General features: G+C 53.1%; 1 protein-coding gene across 11 annotated transcripts in view; it reads right to left on the reverse strand.

Annotated features, from left to right (window-relative positions):
* The window catches only part of HPCAL1 (hippocalcin like 1), a 121,648-nt gene that overhangs the window by 17,434 nt on the left and 81,530 nt on the right, over positions 1-22,684 (reverse strand). For 9 of the 11 annotated variants that reach the window (XM_001503553.7, XM_070236706.1, XM_070236710.1 and 6 more), the window contains exon 2: positions 11,904-11,990. The gene's annotated coding sequence lies outside the window, so the exon portion shown is untranslated. Of the gene's footprint in view, positions 1-11,903; positions 11,991-14,614; positions 14,791-22,684 lie in introns of all 11 variants that reach the window. The other 2 variants (XM_070236708.1, XM_070236707.1) reach the window with 1 other exon arrangement.

Consider the following 22,684-nt stretch of genomic DNA (forward strand, 5'->3'; position numbering starts at 1 on the left):
ATATAATGGGTTAAACTAATCATACTGGTAACATTAATCTCATCTGTTTCTTAACATTTTTAATGTGGCCACTAGAAAAATTAAAATTACATATGTATGTGGCTCGCACTGTATTTTCAGTGGCTGCTCAGCGTGCTGGGTAGACCCTTGGGACACTGTGGATCTGGGGCCACGAAAAAGGGACTCTTTAGTTCATGAGCACCCTGTCTGCAGGCCCACTGCTGACTGTAACCCAGCTGGGAGAGGTGTCCTTGGTATATTTCACTCCTTGGTGCCCCTGAGTGAAAGATAACGGTGTTTGCATTTCACAATGACATGCGAGTCCCACAATTTCTATTTCCAGTAGCTCTGAGAACTCTGCTAGAGGCCAGGACCCGTCTGGTCCTGGATAAGGCGTAGGCTGGGGGGGAGGGGCTGGAGAAACGGGGTGTCCTGCTCCTCTTCCGAGGAGGGACAGCCAAGGCCCCTGAATGAGATCCAGGGACAGAGGAGGTTAGTGACACCTCTGGAGCGACAGTTACAGGGTATGCTAGATGCAAATTCAGCCCCCTGACCTCCGGGAGCCCATTTCTGGAGGGCTTCCTGAAAACCTGTTGCACCACAGTTTTACTGGCTCCAGGCCAGTGCCCTGTGGTTGAGAAATCCAACTGAACACCCTCCTGACTTCCGTACCCATCCCCAGCAGCTTAAAACCCCCACGACTCCCCAGGGCTTTAAAAAAATAAAAGGAAGGAGGGAGAGAGGAAGGCAGGCTGAGCAAGACACAGAAATCCTCTCCCTATCTTAAGGCATCCTCCCTTCCCACTCTCCTGAGGTTGAAACGCCCTCAGTGAGGCTGGGGGGAAAGAAGAGGTAGAGAAAAGGAAAGGAAAATGCCCGAGAGAATGTTCTGTCCTTTGCAGAAACTGCTAATGCAACAGAAAGAGGAACTGTGGGTGGCTCTCCCTGTGCACCCTGGACTTCTGCAAACACTGGATCATCCACACGGCCGCTCGCCTCAGCCGCCCAGCAAACTCCTACTCATTCACCAAAGCCCAACTCAAACGTCACCTCCCCAGGGGTGTGTTTGCCAGCCTTTCTACAACTGCTCTTCCCTTTGCATTCCAGTAGCATCTTTTTTTCCCACCTGTTTCTATTATGATCTCAACTTTTATTACATCACTTACTTGTGTTTTTCCCTCATTAGACTTTGAGCTCCTCCAGGAAAGAGAACAAACAGCTCATTCACGCCAGTAGGAGAAACTGCTAAGCTTGCTCTGGCCTCGAGGACTTTTCATTTGCAGCTCCTCCACCTGGCCTGCTCTTCCGTCCCCTCAGCATCAGCAAGGTGCAGTCCCTCGCCCTTCACGTCTTCGCTCGAGTCTCCTTGGGGCCTCCTCCGAGGAACCATCTCAGGCCATCGGCCCTCAGGCCCTAGACCCTCACTCTGCCCCTTCCACAGCATTTCCTCCTACTCAGCACCACACTGATGGACTTGCTGACTGTCTGCCTCCTTTTGCTCACCACTGTATCCCGGGAGAGCAGGGCCTGGCCCACGGTTAGTGCTCAGTCAATCTATCCGAACTAACAGTTGGGTTCCCAGGGCCCAGCACAGCACCTGAATGAACGAAAAGATCAATGAGCGAATGGGTTTCTTCTCGGACCCTCCTCCCTAACAGTGTGACTCTTCCAGGATTGGGGCTGCGGGAAGAAACATCACGGATTAGGATGTAAAGTGCTCACTTGCCCGGGTTTGATTCGGGCTTGGTATTCTGGAAAGCTCCCTTTACCATTTTACCAGCAAAGGAACAGATGCAGCAGAGTAGAGGGCCCGGGGTGTGTCAGATGGGGGGTGCCAGCTCCCCTCTCCCCCGACGAATGTGCCCCAGCAGAGGGGCTCAGTGCTGCCCTCCCGCTGGGATCTCCCACTCTGCGGTCAGCAAGGCTGGAGTCTCTTGGGAGGAGCCTCTGAGCTGCCACCCCAGAGGAGGAAGGCAGGTTAGTGGACAGACACAAATGAGCCTCTGGGGAGGGCCGTGACGGGGAGAGGAAGAGGAAACACCCAAGAGCATGATCCTCTCCCTTCCAGGACCTGCTGACGCAACAGGAAACGGGCTCTAGGCAGGACCAAACACAGGACCACGTCTCCATGTCTGTCGCCCGACAGGTGGGCTCCACGTCCCTGCAGAAGGTGCCGGATGCCAGGGAGGAGCAGGGCCCGCCATATGGGGTGGGGGGCGGGCCTGAGCGAGCAGGTAGAAGCCAAGTGTGGAGTCCTGGTCGCAGACAGGGGCTCCTCTACCCACCAGGGGCCTTCGGGCCTTGTCTGAAGGTGAATCTGGGGCTCAGGGGGGCAGACTCCCAAACGCCAGGCTGGCACAGGGAGTGAGGCCTCTGAATTCGTTCCCTGATGCCTGCAAAGGTTTCCGAGGCCTGCTCTGTGCCCAGTGTGGGGACACGGGGAGCCTTTCCAGGTGCCCGGAGTGCCTCCCCAGCACCCCCGTGAGACAAGGGGTGATGTGCATAAGGAGGCTCCCTTACGAGGGCCCAGGAGTGGAGCGGAGCCAGCCTGTCCCTTGTGTGATGGTTGCGAGGTCTGACAGGTGAGGTCCAGCCACTTAAAGGCCCCAGGAGTTCTTCAGGGGGATGGACAAAAGGAACAGTGTGTGGCAGGGTGAGGGGGCCGGGACATTAGCTTCAAGCACGACTGTAGAAGAACGCAGTGCTGATCGCAGGAGGGGCCAGTCAAGGAGACACACGGGAGGGGACTGGAAGGTGGGGGTCTGTAAGGTCCCCCCACTCTGCCCACCAGCCCAAGCCTCGTAAACACTCAGAATGAAGCGACCAGTTGAGGGCTCGGGACTCCATCCCTGTTCAACTGTACCACAAAAACTCCGAAGCTGAGACAATAAACGTCTGAGTCACCCGACTTCTCCCGCTCAGGGACTCGGAGCCGACCACAAGCCAGCTACTCTTTTGGAGGAAATCTAAGAGGGCCCACAGGCTGGGCACTGCTGACCCAAGGCTGGAGCCGGGCCGCGATCTCAGACACCCCTCACCAGCCCCTCCGTGGATCTGACGCCCCCTGCACATCTCGGAGCGAAGAACTCCAGGCTACGTGCCCGCTGGGGAACAACTCAACTACTAGCCAAGATGACTACTAGCCAAGACGGGGAAAGACTCACAGAGGAGATGGCAGAGCAAGCCTGCGATTGTGCTCTGACGCTCCTGGCCGGCACGTGCGCCGCAGTCCCTCCGCTAGGACGACGTCCTTCCCCAAGGACGACGTCCTCCCCAGCAGGTGGAAACTGAGACTACAGGCCAGTGCCCAACACACCCTGGGGGGGACACAGCGGACGGGCAGCTGTCGGGGGCACTGGGCCGGGCCATGGAGTTGGGCAGCCCAGATCAAGCCTCTGTTTGCTCCTCTGTAAAATGGGACCGAACGCCAGCAGTGGGGACAGTGGCCGAGTACATAAGGGCTTCACACTGGCAGCAGGAGCACAGTAGGTGGCCAACCCGGGCCTCCCCCCAGCCCCCAGCCTTACAGTATGGCTGCCTCTCAACTTCTCTGGGCCTCAGTTTCCTCGACTGTAAATGGGAATAATGGTCCCTCCCTGTTGATTTTACAGCACAGCCGTGAGGATGGGGGGAAGTGAAGGCTGTCAGAGGGCTCTGACAGATCTAAAGCATCAGACAAACATACAGAGGTGATGTCAGAGTTTCTGATAAAAGAAGCGCGGACCGCGCTGAATGAGGCTAATCGCAGCACCCAGCAGAGCCAGGCTGGGGAGCCCGAGGCTGCGCCTGGGCGCGGGGGCTCTGATGTGCTTCCTCACAGACCCTCTGGCTCCCATGCCCTGCCCACGGGTGGGCAGAGCGCCTGGGGTCCCGGCGGCCCAGATACGTCAGTGCAGGACAGGGTCCGTGAAATTCTAACTCCTGTTCTTCAAAGAGAAAACGAGAGAAAAGGGCGGCGTCCTACAGTGGCAGGGCGGAGCCTCCAGTGCGCTCACACTGCCCCAGGCGCGGGTCTGGCACGGTGACCTGAGGATCCGGGGTGCTGTCCCTCGCTTGCTAGGCTTGCCGGCGGCAGGACACCATGAAACCCGGGGGAGGCGGAGGGAACCCTGAGGGAGATGCAGGGCTCTCTAAGGGGAAGATGTCTCCTGGGGAGTCTGTGACTTCTAACTGGCTCATTTAAATGGACACGTAGGATCCTGCTCGTGCACAAGACAGGCTCCCTGAAGGACAGCGCACTTCACAGGCACGGAGGAGAGGTCTGGACTCGCCCAGGGCAACCCTGGCATTCTGAGGAGCTGGGCAGCCCAGACTGGTGCAGGACAGGGCAGCTCCTGGTGGGCCTGTGACACACATGTGCACACGCAATGCACAGCACACCACACACCTCTCATAGCACACACACACACCTCACATAGCACACACACACATATATCCCCCCACCACATACCCCCCCACACCACATACGACACACACACCCCTCACATAGCACATACACACACACACAGCACACACACCACATAGCGCACACACACACCCCCCACACACCACATAGCACACACACCTCACACAGCACAGACACATACCCCACATACACACCACACCACATACAATACACACATCTCACATAGCACACACACACATCCCACACACAAATCACACACCACATAGCACAAATCACACACGACATACACCATACACACACCACATACACACATCCCACACCACACACACATACACACCCCCCCACACATACGCACGCCATCCCCCTTCCTTTACACTGGTACGATCCCCCCCATGACTGTTTGGCAGCTTCACTTGACTCTCAGGCTCCCAGCAGAGGAACCCGGGCCTGGTTGGGGGTGTTCTCAGGGTTAGGGCCTTTCCAACACGTCAGCATATGGAATGACCAGAATTTCACTTCTGGGAATTTTCTTACCTTGGAGAAAATAGTACAGGGCATGCTTACCATTCCTTCCTTCCTTCCTTCCTTCCTTCCACAGCGTTTTAGAACTTCCTAGGCTCACACAGATCTATCATGCACCAGGACCTGCGATGTGAAAGGCCCCCTGCGGGCCCGACACGGAGAAAAGTGTGCCGGGCCCGGGCCCTGCTGGGGCAGGTGTGGGGGGTCCATTGGAGCTGCTGTCTGGGAAAACACTCACCCAGCGGAGAACGGCCAAAAGCACTCTCCACGAGGAGGCACAGTGTGTGAAGGTGTGAACATGCTTGCCATGGCTGGAGAGGGGCTGCCCTGGAGGGACACAGCTGGCAAGGCGGGCAGGGCCAGCCTGTGGACTTTATCCTGGGGTACAAGGAGCTCCAAACAGCATCTCAGTTTCAATGACTCATAGACCTAAACTTCTGGGGAGCTTCCCACCAGTAAGTACGTCGGCCTGCTACACACCTCTGGGCCTGTTACCTCTCTGGCACCTTCCTGGGCAATGACTGGACTAACAATACAACAGTACTGAACAGAACAGAATAGTATAGAACAATATAGAACAGTACAGGACAATATGAAACAAGTGGATAGATTAACAAATGCAGGGTGTGGGGAGGAGGGGCAAGCTAGGGGAAAGAACAAAAGATACCATCAAATCCTGGGAATTCAGACTAATTACTCAAAGGGCAGTCCAAATTTGTAAAGTGAGTCAAAAAATATCTGAAGAAGTACCTCTGAATTCTTTTTCAGGCAAAGGGTAAAGACTGGAACGACAGAGCACTGTGAGGTAGATGTGTGGGCGTTTGCAAGGAACAGATAAGAACTAGTTACTATCACATTTGTCACCCACCTTCAGACAGAGCCGGAGGCCTTGGGAAGTCCCATCTGTGAAACAACGTGGTCCCCGGGGCACATCTGAGGTCTAAAGAATGTCTTTGTGTCTATCGCCGGGGGAGGCTCCCAGCACCCAAGACGTGCACTGGCTCAGCCGGAACTGACGGCCCTCTCCCCAGGATCTCAGGCAGCGCCATCCATTTAGCGCTTTTCCCAGGAGATGGCAGAAAGCTATATTTCGGCCAGCTTCCTGCTTGCGTGATGGCCAAATTCTCAACTCATGGGCCCCAAACAAACCATTTCCAAACTTTGAATCCATGGCCCCCAGATGAATGAGGCTTGGCCACATTCTAAGATCCCTTGGGTAGAAACGGCGAGAAGAAATGTCGTAAATGTTAGACTTGAGAGGTGTTTTCAAGACAGGGTGGCCCCCTGGGGTTTGCGCACCCTGACGACCGGCTCCAGCCTCAGGGGGAGGCCCACTCGGTGAGGACTGCCCATGGCAAAGCTCCAGAGGGAGGGCTCCAGCCAAACGCCAGCCTGGCATCGCTTACTTATGGTTCAGTACACCAAGCCAAAGTTTGTGTGTGTGTTTTTTTAAAACTTGGAAGAAAACTTCCAGTGAATCATCTCATATGCCATTTGATTCATGTTTAATGCCTCTAGGAAGAAATAAAAACAGTAAGTCATTCTCAATAAAAACGGCATCAGTCAGGCTCTTACAGACAGTGACGTGCCAGCTGCCCCTTGGTGGCCCCAGTGGCTACCGTCTTGACTTGTCATTAGAGAGTGTGTTTCTAATCAGGAGTGGAGACAGCTCATAAAAGCTGCCCTTTGCCATTTTTATTCTTTAAATCACAACACCAGAAGCCATAGATTCTGCAGGGAGAGTTGGGGTCAACACACAGACTCACACAGAAAGGGTCGGTCAACACGCATTAAGTGAGCACCTACTAAGTGAAAATCACAGCGCTGAGTGTTTGGGATACACAGAGCACGAGGTGCTCTCACGGTCCTGTTGGGAAGGAAGGCGTGAATTCCTTCTTTCCACCTCCACACCAGTTACTTCCTACTGTGAGCCAGGCACCGTGCTTGGGTGCCGGGAGGCAGGAGGGGGAGCGAAGGAAGGCGGCAAGCCAAGAGGAACCCACAGACTCCAGCTTTCAGGCTGGGGTCCAGGCCCTTTCCTGACCCTTTTCCCCCAAGGACGCAGAGCTGAGTTCCATTCACCCAGGGCATGGCCAGGAATAATCACATAACCAATTAGCACAGCGCCTGAAACAGAAGGAGCACGCGGTCACTGGTGAGAGGATGGCGGTCAGGAGAGAAAGTCCAGCTGATGCGGGTGCTCCCTCCAGACACCAAACTCCTCCACAGCTCCAGCAGTTTTGCAGTGGACCTGTGGCCCGATGAGCACCGTCCAGTGTGCCCTTGAGAGCCCACCCTCCTCGCGCCCCCAGCAGACACCTTCTGACCCGGGGTCTCTGACTTCAGTGGAAGAGCCAGCTTCCTGGAGCCCCTCTGACATCCCAGGAACAGCCAACAGAGCAAACACTTGCCCAGCATGTTCCCAGGGAGCATGTCTGAGCTAAAAATTTGCAGACGGGGTCTGACAAGTCCAAGAAGACTCAAGCACTCAACAGGACACAAAATGTGAAATCTGGGCCCTGTGCCTGGGACTGTGCTGGACGCCTGGGCAAGTGAGGAGGGTCAGTGTGGGCTTGGTGATGCGGACAGGCAGAGCCCGAGGGGGCGCAGACCTGGTTTGGGCAGGCGCCCGGCCCAGGCGCCAACAGGCAGCAAGATCTCGGGGACGTTGCTTGACCAGTCATTCAGTGTGAGCCTCCCTCTCTGGCCCACCCACTGGGCCCTGAGCAAAGACTGACTGGCAGTTAAGGTGTCCTTCCTCTGACCTTTCAACTCCCCAGCAGGTGGTGAGCTGGGGCTGGGTCTCGCTCACTCAGGACCCCACACAGTGCCTCATGTGGGAACGTACCTGGAGCAGAAGCCAAGGCACTGATTCCCTCGCCCAGTGCTGGCAGTCCTGCAGAAGGGCCAGAACCACGGTCCCAGACCCTTCATTGACTCCACAGCAGTGAGAATGCCAAGCCAAGTCGTGCGTACCCACAGTGTGTGTGTGTGTCTGTGTGTGCGCAAGTTTGCCCACAATGCTCATCATGCCGGATCTGCCCCTGCGGTTGAGGGCTGAAAGGGACACCCACAGGAAGTGCTACTGCCAAGTCAAGTCACCCCAAGTCACTCTAAAAATAACCCTCACGTACAACACGGAAGGGTTTCCTTTTTCTGGTGCCCTGCCTCAAAACCACAGCAGTTTCCACAGAGCAGGCCGCTTCAGGAAGCCAGGTGGACAGCTCTCTGAGAGGTCCACCTGGGATCTGCAGAGTAGTCAACGCTCTGGGGGCCACAAGCCCAACACCGAGAGGAGAGGTTGCCTGGGGTCACGCTCTCCCGGCCCCCTCTCCTGCAGAACCCCAAATCTCCATGCCCCTGGTAATCACCTCTTCCAGAAGAACTGTGGTTAAAGAAACTTCTGTGAGCAACAATTACTTTTGAAACATTTGGGAAGGTCACTATTTAAAGGACCCAGAGGGCCCATCGTACAGAGCGATCGCAGCCATGCTGGGATGCGCCTGTCACCTCCGTTCCGCGCTGGGTAGTGTTGCGTGGGTCCTGCCCCTCAGGGAGGATCGGCACCCCCACCTGCTCACCCCTCCAGCGGCACCGATCTCCTTGCTGCTCTGGAAGGCTCCGGCACGCTCTCCTGCAGCCCTGTGCACGGGCTTCCTCAGAGGTAACACTGCTCCTTCACCTCCCTCAGGCTTCGCCCAAGGCGCGCCTCAGCGACGCCTCCCCCCAGCACAGTCTCCAGAACTGAAGCCCCAACACACCGTCTTTATCCCTCTTCCCTTCTTTATTTTTCCTCTCTTTATTGAGTTCATCGTTCCTCTCCCACCAACTGGAACGTAAGGTTCCTGGGTCCAGGCTTTATTCTGGTAGGGTGTCCACTGGCAGCCCCGGCCTGGAAGCTTCCTAGCACAGAGTGTGTGATCAGAGTATGTGTGTTGAGTGAATGGATGGATGACTGCTGCTGGGAGGCTGGGATTCATGGGCTGAGCACGCAGATGCCTCTTCTCCGGGGCCTGGGGACAGGGCAGGCAGAGGTGGAGGACGTGGGGAGCACACCCCACTGTCTATCACAAGAGGGGCGGGGCAGAGAGCAGGAGTCCTCCTGTTTACGGTCACCTGACCCAGGATATCCACGGGCAAGGATGTTCACATGTGAGAAGTACCGTCTGACTCCCCGAGTTCCTCATCTCTTGGTGGTGGGGTGGGGGTTACTGAGTATTTGCTGGGTTTGCACTGAAATACCCAGGGGGTCTCAGGGTGGGAAGAGACACCATGGACCACTTCCTCTCCCGTCTTGTGACCCCTTTGCCTGCTCTAGCATCCTGATACCTGGCGGCCAGCCTCAGCGGGACCGACCTGGCCAGGCGCCTCCACCCCCCACCTGCCACGCCTATGCCAACCCACGAGCCCCGAGCTGGAACAGCTGTCTGCAGGCAATGCCCGGGGAACAAATGCAGTGCCAGATTTTCTCTGTCCTGATTCCCAGCTCCGGGGGGCTGGTGGAAGGAGACAGAATTAGTGAAAGCAGCGCCTTCCACACGTAGTTATGTCTGTTTCCTTTGGGGAGAAAAGCCCAGAGACCCATTCGTCAACCTGTGCTCTGAGGCAGAGGCCCCCGCCTGGGTCCCTCCTCCCAATCCAGCGAGTGTTTTCACAAGGATGAGCAGGAGAGGGAGAAGCACCAGGCAGTGGGAGAAACTCCCCTCCCTCGGGAGGACCAAGGCAGGTGGCGCAGCCCTGACGTCCAAGCTAGGGAGGCAGGAACCCCGCCCAGGGGTGTGAGCTGGAGAGCGGGGTTTGGCCCCGGCAGTCGTGCCACGGCATCTGTGCTGGCATGAGAGCAACCACGCTCCGCGTCTGCCGGGAGGTTGTCGGATCTGTTGGGGAGCCTCAAATGGTACCGGCAACTTGGCATCTGTCTTGAGTCCCTTGTCTCCCCCCAGACACACTGGCTGTCATGCTGGGCCCCCAGCAACCTCTGAAATTAAGGAGGTAAGGCTTAAACAGGTTTTGGTCTAGATCTTAGCCGCATGGCTGAGCTCAAAGGCGACTCCTTGCTGGGAGATGAGATTTACAAAGAGCTGTCCTCTGCCTTGAGGGTCTAGAATTCCAAACTTTCTGTGGGGGCTCTAAGGCAGGCTCTCCTGGGCTGGGTATGGCTCCTCCCCCATAGCTGCCTCCTCCCACCTTCAGCAATGGACCCACGTCCTTGGCCTCAACTGACGCTCACAGTACCAGGAGGGCAGGCTGATGGCTAATAACAACACTGTGATAGTTACTGGGCTGGGAGGAGGAGAGGAGGTTGGGGGCCACTGAGGCTTCTCCGGCCCCAGGCACCACCCTGGACACTTTATTCTTAGCTTTAATCTTGCAAGACCCCAGAGAGGGAGGGTGACTAACCCTCCTACAGATGGGAACTCGGGGAGGCGCCAAGCAGCCCGGCAGGATCTGGAGTGCACGAATCCAGAGTCAGAGGCCTTTCTCCCCCGTCACCTGCTGCCCTACTTGGGAACAGAACTGAACACTCAGCTCAAGGAGAGGGACAGACCCTATAGCAAAGCCAGCAGGCTCAGTGCAGCCAGCAGGACGGTAAGGGTCCCAGAGGAGCCCAGAGCCCCCTGGAGGACAGAGGGCAGCAGTCAGTTCAGCCCTGGGCCGGGCAGGCTTTGAGAAGGGATGAAACCCCCAAGTTCAGTCGTATGAGACAGACAGGAGTGGTCCAGGCTAGTGAGGGGGAAAAGGGGTCCAGGCAGAGGGCAGCAGCTGAGCAAAGGCCCGGGGGCACATTCAGACGTCTATGCACGTCGCTTTCACGAGAGGCTCCCTCGAACCCACAGCAGTCAGTGGTTGAGATGGACTAGGAGGCTGGCAGATTCAACAGACCAAGGGCCAGGAGGCCCTGTAATTACTCTGGACTTTCCCCCGTGTGAGAAGGGCAGTGGGCAGCAGGGCTCCAGGTAGGGGGACCAGGCCTGGTTAGGGCCTGGCCAGGTAGAGGGCAGGAGGGAGATGGTGCTGTGGGCGAGAAAGAGGCTTGCGTGGGCAGTCTTTTGGGGAGGTGGGAAGGGCAGCAAAGTGAGGGAGAAGTGCATAAGCGGCCGAGACTGGAAGGGGGGTGGGTGCACAAGAGAAGGGGGCATTTGAACCCCAGCTCCCAGAGTGGACAGTGTGGCTGAGGTCCCTGGTGTGGCCATGGGAGAGGGTCAGGCTGAGAAGGGGGGTGGGGGAGGCTCAGTCCTGGGACCCCGTCACCTCTAGGGGGGTGGGTGGGTCTGGGTGGAGGGGGCAGAGGGGAGGACGACAGAGATGCGGGTGGCAGGTGGGGAACGGCTCCGAGGCAAGCGCCTCAGTGATCAGGGGCCCTTGAGGCAGAGGCCCACCACGTCCACCCTGCAGTCCGGGGTCACGGGGGGCAGGCTGCAGCAGGGCTCTGCGCCCTTGCAGACCCAGCTTCTGCGGATGACGGAGAGGCCATCTACCCAGGAGGGCGGCCCTAGGCGTCCTGTGGGAGGAGCCCAGGGCATGGGGATGAGGGCTTGGGAGCACTGGGGGCCTGGACAGACAGGGGCTTTCAGGTGCATGGGGCTGTGAGGGGAACGGAAGAGAAACATGAAGACAGAAATGCCCTCTGCCCTCCTACCGCGCATCCTCTTCAAAGTCACTCTTCACACTCTGAGGCCCTGAGTCGCCCCAGTGGACACATCCCCACACCAAAGCGCCCAAGGCCGAAGGATTTACCCAGAACAACCGGCCGATTTCAGACAAGAACCGAGATGACCATGGGGCCTGGGTGGGCTCTTATCTCCACGAGCTTCAGTCTCCTGACCTGCCTCACGGGGGTGCTGGGCAGGCGGTCCCCCCTGCTCTTTCCACCGAGCTGGGTCAAGCCCCGGCACACCGGCACGCGGGCAGGACCCCAAGGAGGGACAGAGGCCCCCCCACCCCCTAGTCCATCTGGCCTCCCAGAGCGACTTACCCAAGGCCAAGCGGAGGTGGAGACGGAGCAGGGATCAGAACCTCTGGGGCCGGTTCCGTGTCCTTGTGCGGTCTGCTAGACCATGCCCTGGAAGAGAGGGTGGACAGGTCACACGGGTGTGCACACCCCGGCCCAGAGCCCGCTGCCTTTCTCTCCAGTTGCTTCTGCGTGCCTGTGGGGGGTATCCACAGCTTTTTCAAGCCCCACACCAAGTACAGAAAAACCCTGGCTCCTGGTCCCCGTCTAGCAGCGTAGGGCGGGGTCATGGGCATGTGTACCTCCTGCACCAGGAGGGAAGGAAGCCCACACACCCTGATCGGAGAACCTCCGGTGAGATGCTGGCCACCCCTTGGGTGATGGTCACCAGCTATCACAAAGCTGGGCATGGCCTATGGCCTCTGTGGTCTGCAAACCCAGGTTCAAGAGCTGGCAGCATCACTGAGTCAGTGCAGCCCATCACTACATGGCCTGTGGCCATACCTGACGCTCTGATCCTCGGGGTAATTGTAGGGGCCCAGTGGGTTGTGTGCACCAAGACCTGGCACAGAGTGGCCTCACAGGAGCTCCCACAGCCAAGCTCTGGGCCCTGCATGCAGCGGGTGGTCAGAAGGCATCACCAACCTCCAGCCAACCACTCAGAGTCACACGGTCACTATGAGAAGAGAAACTCATGCACCGTGGGCCCCGATCACTCCCCACCTTCAACCATCACTCCCGGCTTCTGGCACAAACATTCCAGACGCACCATGTGCATGGCTAACGGACGGGCCAAGCTCCTCCTTGACCTCCTTCTGTGGACTGGCAGCACCCTGTACCTGAGATGTAACTACAATATTCTCATGGCTACCGTCCCTGCTTGGCTGGGTGCCCTGCTAAAAGCTTCCTATGCATTTACTTGCATTATCCAATTTAAGCCTCCCGACAGCCCTAAGAGGTAGGCATAATTATTAACCCCATTTTACAGACAGGGAAACAGATGCGTAGAGAAGCTAAGTACTTGCTCAAGGTCACATATCTTCTAAGTGGCAGAGCCAGGATGGAACCCAGACAGTCCCAGGCTCTTACGCCCTGGGTTATCCTGCCTTCCCCAGCTGGCTGGCTCCTTCTTGACCTCTCTTCTCTTAAATGCAGTCTCTTCACCTGAGAGCTCGCTTTTCTTCCTAATCTAGACACATTTCCCAGTTTCTTCCTCGTAATACACAGTTCTCTGCCCCCGCACAACAATCTTGGTTTATATGCACTCGCTGGAGTGGTCCTGAGGACAGGAACCAAGTAGTCTGCCCACCCTGGAAAACCCAGCCCCGCAGGGTTCGGGTGCAATGGGGCTCCCCTCGCTCCTGCAGAATGAGGGGCTGCATCTCCCTGCAATTGACTGCGAGCTCCACGACAGGGGGAGGGGTCTTCACTGTATGCAGCAGGTGCTCAATAAATAATCGATGTTTGACAAATGAATGCCCCAAAAAGCATCACATGGACATTCCTGGAAGCAGGGCGCACTCTGCTCAGGGTTAAAGTGCTCCCCTGTTTCACTAGGACAGAACTTCACCTGTCAATTATATCATTTAAACTCACTGCTGGGATTGAAGACCTGAGTAGAAAAGCCACGCCCCCTCCTACCAGAAACTCACTCAAACGTCCCTGCGCTTTTAGACAGCACTATACAGATATACTTTTTAAATAGACTTTATTTGTTAGAGCAATTTTATGTTCATGGCAAAATTGAGAAGAAAGTACAGGGGGTTCCCACGAGCCCCCTGCCCCCCACGTGCACAGCCTTCCTGCTATCGATGTCCCGCGCCACAGACGGGGACATTGGTCACAGTCGAAGCCTACACTGATACAAATCATCACCCCAAATCCACAGCTCGCCTAGGGTTCACTCTGGTGCTGCATGTTCTGTGGGTTTGGACGAATGTCTGACGACGGGTGTCCACCATCGCAGGGTCACACAGAGGGTTTCACTGCCTAACCCCTCTGTGCACGCCTCACCCCTTACTTTCCAAAGGTGCTTTCAGGGCAGCCATCTCAGCCAGGTGATCTCACAGCTCTGTGAGCCCTGCTTTGACATGCAGCAAAGTCAAGGCCCAGAAGGTCGAAGGCCCTCCCCAAGGTCACCTTTGTGAAAACTAGTAACAGAGCCAGCCGCAGAATGCGCTAGAAGCCTTGAGTCAGTCGTCATTTTATCATCCCACCCTCCACACGGCCCTGGCAGGGAAAGCCCACTCTAATCCCCAGTTTACAGAGGAGCAAACAGACCCAGGGACACTTGCCAAGGTCACACGCAGCTAAGCGGGACGGCCAAAACGCAAATCCCTAAGCCTGTGCTGTGCTCTCTCCAGACGTCCTGGGTAATTACGGAGCTTATGGGAGGCCGTGGGAACGCAAGGAGCAAGTGCCCCCTCAGGTCAGGGCAGGGGATCTGCTTTCCTTGGACTGGAGAGCAGGTGCGCCCCCAACCTGTGGCCCTCTTGGTGGGACCCTGCCCACCAGGACACATTTTTCTACTACAATGCAGGATTAATGCCACCAGGCCCCCTGGTTGCAAGTCAGTCGGCTGTCCAGCTACAAAGGCCCCACCATTTCCAGCCTCTTGGGGGCAGCCTTGCATGCTCAGTGACCAGCTCAGGGACAGGTGAAAGCATGTCTAGTGCACAGGGACACCTTCTATCGTAGCCCTTCCCGCCTCACCATGAACACACACCAGCTCTTACGGGAAAGTGCCGGCTGGTGGGGAGAGCAGAGGAGGAGAAGCTCTGGTCCTGGATGCGCCTCTGCCGCTGAGCTTAGAGACAGACTGTGATCTGCGCCATCATCAGTTTCCCCATCTGTGACAAAGCGGGTGGGCCGCATCCCCGTGTAGGCTGGGCCAGCTCCGATACCAGGCTTCCTAGCAGAAGAAGGATGCATCACGCCAGAGGCCTAGAAGGGGCTGGAGCCGGCTGCTTGGGAACACTCCATTAACTCGAATTACAGATTTCCTCCCGGCTCTATCGCTAAGCCACAGGGACTCCCTGGCCACCAGCTTTCCCGTGACAGATAAAGATTACAGTCATTGCTCGAGATGGAATCAAGTAGCAGAAGCCATTATGCGGAAATAATTATGTTGAGTTATGTCGGTTGCTCCTGACTCCTGCCTAGCAATTGTCTTACAAATGGTCGTGCCCCTTCCTCTCCAGGAGAGCAAACTGCAGAGGCCTGGCTGGTTCAAGCAGACCTGCTGGGCACAGTTCTGCCATCCAAACTGCTCCTGCCAGGTGGGCATCGGCATCCTAGGGGAAGGTTCTCTGTGACATCCTTCCACTGAGCACTTGGGAGAGGAGATGCAGCCGACAAAGGCCCCCGGGAGCAGCACACCCACATGCACCCCTGCACTGGACCCTCCTTCCAGGCCCACTTCACCTTCTCCGTGGGGCCCTTCCTGACACCCAGACCTCCCGAGTCTTTTGTTCAGGTCAGGCCCAAGCCACCTCCCTCTCTCAGGTTTGGGGTCTCCGGGGAGTGGCTCAGACAGTGGCAGGTCTGACCTATTCCCATACTCCCAGCTCCTAGCACAGAGGAGGGCCTCAGGATAGCAAGGAGAGGACAGCATGGAGGGCTGTGTGACCAGTCAGCCCGGGCTCAAATCCCAGCTCTATTATTTCCCAGCTGTGTGACCCACGATTTAACTTCTCTCTGCCTCAGTTTCCCAGTATGTAAAATGGAGATGATCATAATCCTACCTAGTTCATCAAGTTCTTGTAAAGATTGAGCTAATGCACACAAAAAAATGCCTGGTACATAGGAAGAACTCAATAAATGTCAACAGTGCCTGAAAGAGCAGAGAGAGGCCTTAAAAACATGCTTGTAAGAGTCTAAGCCAACTAGAAAGACGCAAATTACTGAAACTGACTCAAGAAGAAGCAGACACCCTGAAAGAAAGAGGCAAACTGAAATGCCTATGACAAAGCCAGAGACTGAGTGAGTAATCAAGAAATTACTCACTAAGAAAAGCCCAGGCCCAGACGGCTTCACCTTTTAAGTCTACCAACATTTAAAGAATGTATACCAATTCTTCACAAACCCTTCCAAAAACTAGAACAGGAGGGAACCGTTCTCAACTCATTCTATGAGGCCAGTACTACCCTGATACCAAAACCAGACAAAGTCTTCACAAGAGAAGAAAGCTACAGACCAATGTCCCTAATGGACATGTAAAAAAAAAACTCAACAAAATACTAGCAAACCAAACCCAGCAACATAAAGAATAGAAAGAATAATTATATATTATGACCAAGTGGGATTTATCTCAGGAATGCAAGGTTGGTTTCCCACCTGAAAATCAATTAATGTATACATCCTATCAATAAAATACAAAGCAAAAATCACACGCTCATCTCAATAGATGCAGAAAAAGCATTTGACAAAATCCAACACCCGTTCCTGATAAAAGCACTCAACTAGGAATAGAAGGGAATTTCTTCAATCTGACATTGGGTATCTGTGAAAAACACAGCTAGCATCACACTCAATGGTGAAAGCCTGGAGGCTTTCTCTTTAAGATCAACAACGACACAAGCATGCCTGCTTTCACCCCTTCTATTCAACATAACACTGCAGGTTCTAACCAGGGCAATTAAGCAAGAAAAATAAATCCAAGGCATCTAGATTGGGAAAGAAGAAGCAAAACTATCTGTATTTGCAGATGACATGATCTAATACATAGAAAAATCAAGGAATCCATTAGAAAAACTAATAGAACTAATAAACAAGTCCAGCAAGGTTGCTGGATACAAGATCAATATGCAAAAATCAATTGTATTTCTATACAATTGCAATGAATAATTCGAAAGTTGAAATTAAGAAAACAATTCCATTAGATAGCATCAAAAAGAAAAAATACTTAGGAATAAATTTAACAAAAGAAAGGCAAAACTTACACTCTGAAAACTACAAAACTTTGTTGAAAAAAATTAAAGAAGATTTAAATATCTGGGAAAATATCCCATGTCCATGGATCAGAAGACTTAACATTGTTAAGACGGCGATATTCCCCAAACGAATCCACAGATCCAATGCATTCCCTGTCAGAATCCCAGCTCACTCCTCTGTAGAAATGGACAAGCTGATTCTAAACTTCATAGGGAATTGCAAAGGACCCAAAATAGTCCAAAAAATCCTGAAAAAGAAGAAAAAGTAGGACTCACACCTCTCAATTTCAAAACTTACTACAAAGCAATAATAATAATCAGGACAATGTGGTAGTGGCACAAGGACAGAGATATAGATCAATGAAATAGAATTGAGAATCTAGAAATAAACTCTCACATCTATGGTCAACTGATATTCAACAAGAGTGCCAAGACCATCCCACAGAGAAAGAATATCTTCTCAACAAATGGTCCTGGTACAACTGGATAACCACATGCAAAATAGTAAAGTTAGACCCTCACCTCACACCATATATGGAAATTAACTCAAAATGGATCAGAGACCTAAATGTAAATAAAAGCTAAAATTATAAAACTTTTGGAAGAAAACACAGGGGTAAATCTTCATGATCTTGGATTTGGCAAAGGATTCTTAGATATGACACCGAAAGCCCAAACCACCAGAGAAAAGATAGATAAATTGGACTTCATCAAAATTTAAAACTTGTACTTCAAAGGACACAATCGAGAAAACAAAAAGACAATCCACAAAATGAGTGAACATATTTGCAAATCATATACCTGATAAGAGACTTGTATCTAGAATATATAAAGAACTCTTACAATTCAAAGGAAAGACAAATAACTATTAAAATAGGCAAAGACTTGAACAGACATTTCTCCAAAGAAGATACATAAAAGGTCAATAAGATGTGATGGTCAGCATCACCGGTTACTAGAGAAACGCAGACCAAAAGCACAGTGGGGTACTGCTTCACAGCCACTCAGATTTCTAGAATCAAAAAGTCAGATGAATACAAGTGCTGACAACGATTTGGAGAAATCGGAACCCTCATACACCACTGTTGGGAATGGAAATGGGGCAGCCACTTTGGAAAACAATCTGGCAGCTCCTCGAATGATTAAACATACAGTTATCACATAACCCAGAAACTCCACTCCTAGGTATATACCCGAGAGAAATGAGAACATACGTCCACACTAAAACTTGTACACAATGTTCATAGCAGCATTATTCATAATAATCAAAGAGTGGAAACAACCCAAACATCCATCAAGAGATGAATGGATAAACAAAATGTGGTTATCTTCATACAATGGAATACCACTCAGCCATAAAGAAGAAGAGAAGTGCTGACACATGCTACAACATAAATGTACCTTGAAAACCTTATGCTAAGTGAAGCATCCAGACACGAAAGGGCAAATACTGTGTGATTCCACTATATCAAATGTCCAGAAAGGGAAGTCTACAGAGACAGAAAGTAGATGAGTGGTTTCTTAGGGCTGGGGGCCCGGGTGCTCGAGGAATAGGAGGTGGTAGCTCAAGGGTATGGGTTTCCTTCTGGGGTGATGGAAATATTCTAAAACTGACTGTAGTGATGGCCGCACACATGTTGAATGTACAAAAAAACCACTGCACTGTACACTTTAAATGGGTGGGCTGTACTGGGATGTGAATTACATCTCAATAAAACTGTTTTAAAGAAAGGACCTAAGCCCAGCCCACGCACTTCTCTACCTCAGGAGACAGAAGAGCAAGGAGCAGGCTCACAGGAGCAGGAGGCACTGCAGAGCTTCCCAGCCCTGCAGCCAGGGGACATACAGGCCTCAGCTCTTGTCACGAGACCACAAGGACCTGGCAGCCTGAAACCCGGAGTGTGGCCCCAGGAAGGTGCTGCAGGCTGAGCTGCAAAACTGCACTGGGGACACCCCCACGCCCGCCCCAGCATGCGCTCCACACGTGTGCTGAGTGCCCAACATGCTGAGCGGGTCGGGTCACCGGCCTCACTTTTGAGGGGCCCACAGCCCAGTGGGGTACACGCAGGTGCGTGCCTGATGTCAGGGGTGGGCTGCCAGACACAAGCTCTCGGGACCTCTCTGCATTTAAAGGGGTGATCCAATCCACGGTGGATGGGGGCCCAGTTCCTCAGGACACATCCCTGGTCCGGTCCGTAAGGAGGTTCCCTCGAACTCTCAGCTGTTCCTGAACAGGCACAGGCAGCCTCCCCAGGGCACTGTGGTCACCACGTAAGAAGTTACGGTTCTGGGGTCAGTCCCCCTCGTGGCCCAGGCCTGGAGGGGCTCACGGCCCATCGTCCTTGCAGGCCAGTCCTCGGGAAGGGCAGCTGGAAAAGCATCTCCCTTCCCATGCTCGGCACCTCCATGCTTCCCGCACTAACTCTGATCTGCATGAAACCCAACGGCCTCTCCAGCCCGCTCACGCCAGGGGCGGGTGTGTGCCCGAGAGATGACAAATTATTTTAATATATCCTGAAATCCAACTTAATGAGGAAGCAAAGTCACTGAGGGAGAAAAATATAGTGCGGTCTGGAGTCAAAGATGGATGGTTTTTGGATTATGACTATTTCTGAGGTGACAGTGGTTTTAGCAGGACTAACTGCACACGGCCCCCAGGTGATAAGGGCAGCTGCTCCTAGAATACTTTCACACAGCTGTTTTGCATAATGACTGCCCCTCGTAGAGGCATTTTCTTCCACTGCTCAAGTCAAGAACTGAGTTAGAGGGGGCTGTGTGTCCTGCAGGGGTCACTGGGGCTGGGACCCGCTCTGGGAACAGCCACAGAACAGACTATGGCAAGTTGCAAGCTTCACAGAAGGGGGCAGGGCTGGAAGGGACCCCTAATGTGACAATGAACTAAACCCTGAGCCCCATATGGCCATGCCCAGCGCCCAGCACCAGCCCCTGGCCAGTCGGGGCACTGGGCACCGCTGACCGCATTCCCAACTTCTAGGCGGCGCACTCAACGTCTTCCTCTAGACCGCATGTCCACGCCCGTTACCATTGCACCTGAGACCTCGCCACCAAAGGAACCGACTATCTCCGACCACTTCGAAAAACCGTCTGGCGTATTTACTAAAGATGCCCACATACGCCCCCTGGCCCAGGAACCAGGAATTCAACCCTGGATAGCTTCCCAGCAGAAAGATGGACATATATCCACCAAAGACATGTGCAAGAATGGAAACAGGAAAGTGCCTGCCCTGTTTACAATCAACAATAACTCACATCCCACCCCGTACCAGGCACCACAAAAGAGAGACTCCTGGGACCAGGACACAGAGGTCCAGGGCTCTGTGATCATCTGTGCAGAGATTCTGGGAGACCTGGAAGAGAAAGAAGGCGGGCACAGTGAAGAGCTGGGCTAAGCTCTAAGGATGGAAAACTGCAAGGTACCAGACGCTGGGACGAAGAGAAATGGTGGAGAACAGAGGGATGAGACTGAGTAAGGGCCAATCGTGGGCTTCCCTTTTCCTTCTGTCTTCAGCTGCTTCTTTCTGTGGCCCAGGGGGCTCCTGCTGGTGCTCACTGCTCGGGTCACATCTCTAGGCTAGGGCGCTTCAATGGTCACACACATCCTTTTCTTCCAAGAGCTTCTGCTCTCCTTTCCGCTCCACCAATGATCACTTCCAACCAGGATCTCTTTCCACTTTGCTCCAGCGCAGGACAGGGATCCAGTCGATGCTCCGAGCTTCTTCCCTTCTCCCGTCACTCAAGGCACACACACACCTTTCGAGTATGTTCTAAGCATTGTGGGGGTTTTTTGTTTTGTTTTTTTTCCTGTGAGCACAATAGAAAAATAGACCAGGGAGATGCACTGGATTATTGTTCTGACATTTTGACTGTGGCTTCCTCCAGCATCCACTCCCTCTTCTTACAGCAACAATCTTCGGTTTCCTTTTAAGGGTCCACGCCACCTCTGTTCTCAATGCATTTGACCTGAAAGGGTCTCCATCACTGGTTCCCCCAAAGACGGGGTCTCTCTCCCATTGCACTCTACTCTGAAGACAGGAACGGCTGGGGATTCTGCAGCTGTTGGGCAGCCAAAGGGAGAGGGGATGGGCTTCCAGAGACGACGAGGACTGTGAGAACAGGGGAGCACTGGAGGTGGAGTAAATGGAGTAAAACCTTGCCCGCTCCCTGAATTCAGCAGGGTCTGGAGCCAAGCCTACTCTGGATTTTTTAGCATTGTGAAATATTAAATTCCCTTTTTGGCTTTAAGCCATTTTGAAAGTTTTTCTATCCCTTTCAACAGAGAGTCCCAACCGACAGAAGACACCTTGTATTTTTCAGAAAGTAAATATGAGTAGAATCTCATCTTTCTCTAGGCTTCTCCTTTGCTAAAGGAACCTGAAATGTCCTCATCTTCGTCCTTCCATTTGTACACATATTCCCAAAAATGTGTTCCAAGGAAAACTAGTTTGGGGTGTTGTGCCATACAAATGTTAAAAGGTGGGAGATGCTCCACAGTCACGGAAATGTGGACATTATTTCCTTCCACAAAGTTCAATTGGTTTCTTTCCTGCAGGACTTCTCAGAGTCTTTAACACACGACTGACTTATCTAACTTAAACCCTTATGGCTAAGGATTTCTGTGCTAAGGCTCCCAGGGAGAGCAACAACAGTGGCCTAACTCCCCCATGTGTGTGGCTGTGAAAGCTTATTTTCACAGAGTAACTATGCAGCAAGATTACACGAAACGCATTTCAGAAAATGGGGCTCCAGCTGGAATTCCAGACTTTGTTCTATTTCAAACCGCTCAGCATTTAGGGGTCTTTTGACTTTCCCACCTGGGCCTTTTGATCTTTAAGAAAAAAAAAGAAAAGAAACAAATGGAGAGAGTAAGCATAGATTGTGATAACTGCCAGGAAAAGAATAAAATGAAGTGACCTGACAGAATTACTAGGGGACAAGGGGACAGGGTGAGACTCTACCTTTAATGCTCAGGAAAGTCCTGAGTCAGGGACATGCAGGAAGGGACAGACTTATGATGAGGGCTCCAGGTAGAGGGAGCAGCATGTGCAAAGGCCCTGAGGTAGGAGTGAGCTTGGCATCATCAAGGAGCCACAAGAAGGTGAGTGTGACCAAAGCATGGCAAACGAGGGTGGAAGTGTTAAGAGATGAGGTCAGCAGTGAGCAGGGGCTCAGAGGCCAGGGCAAGAAGTTTACATTTCGTTTTAAGCACAACTATTATAGAAGAACTTTGAAAATCAGAGAGTGCTACAAAAATGCCAGGCACTGGGGAAAAGTATTATAAAGTCCCCAGATCTAGAGGCAGTAGAGAAATGGCACCTCCTTGTAACTCTCCAGCCCTCTCCCTCTGGTGGGTGGGAGAAAGATCACTTTTCTTTCTACATTGAAGTATAGTTGACACACAATATTGTATTATCTTCAGGTGTACAACATAGTGACTCGACATTTATTTACATTACAAAATGATCACCCTGATAAGACTAGTTACCATCTGTCACCAAAGTTATTACAATATTGTTGACTATGTTCCCTACGCTGGACATTACACCCCATGACTGATTTATTTTATGACTGGAAGTTTGACCTCTTACCCCCTTCACCCATTTTGCCCTTCCCCCCACCCTCCACTCCTCTGGCAACCACCAGTTCTCTGTATCCATGAGCCTGTTTCTGTTTTGTCTTGTTTGTTCATTTGTTTTGATTTTGGGGTTTTTTTTTTTGGTTCCAGATATAAGTGAAATCATACAGTATTCCTATGTCTCTGTCCCTCTTATTTCACTTAGCATAATACCCTCTGGGGTCCATCCACGCTGTCACAAAGGGGAGGATTTCACTCTTTTTTACGGCTGAGTAGTATTC

The sequence above is a fragment of the Equus caballus genome, chromosome 15 (genome assembly GCF_041296265.1).
Source record: "Equus caballus isolate H_3958 breed thoroughbred chromosome 15, TB-T2T, whole genome shotgun sequence".
NCBI classification, from domain to species: Eukaryota; Metazoa; Chordata; class Mammalia; order Perissodactyla; family Equidae; genus Equus; species Equus caballus.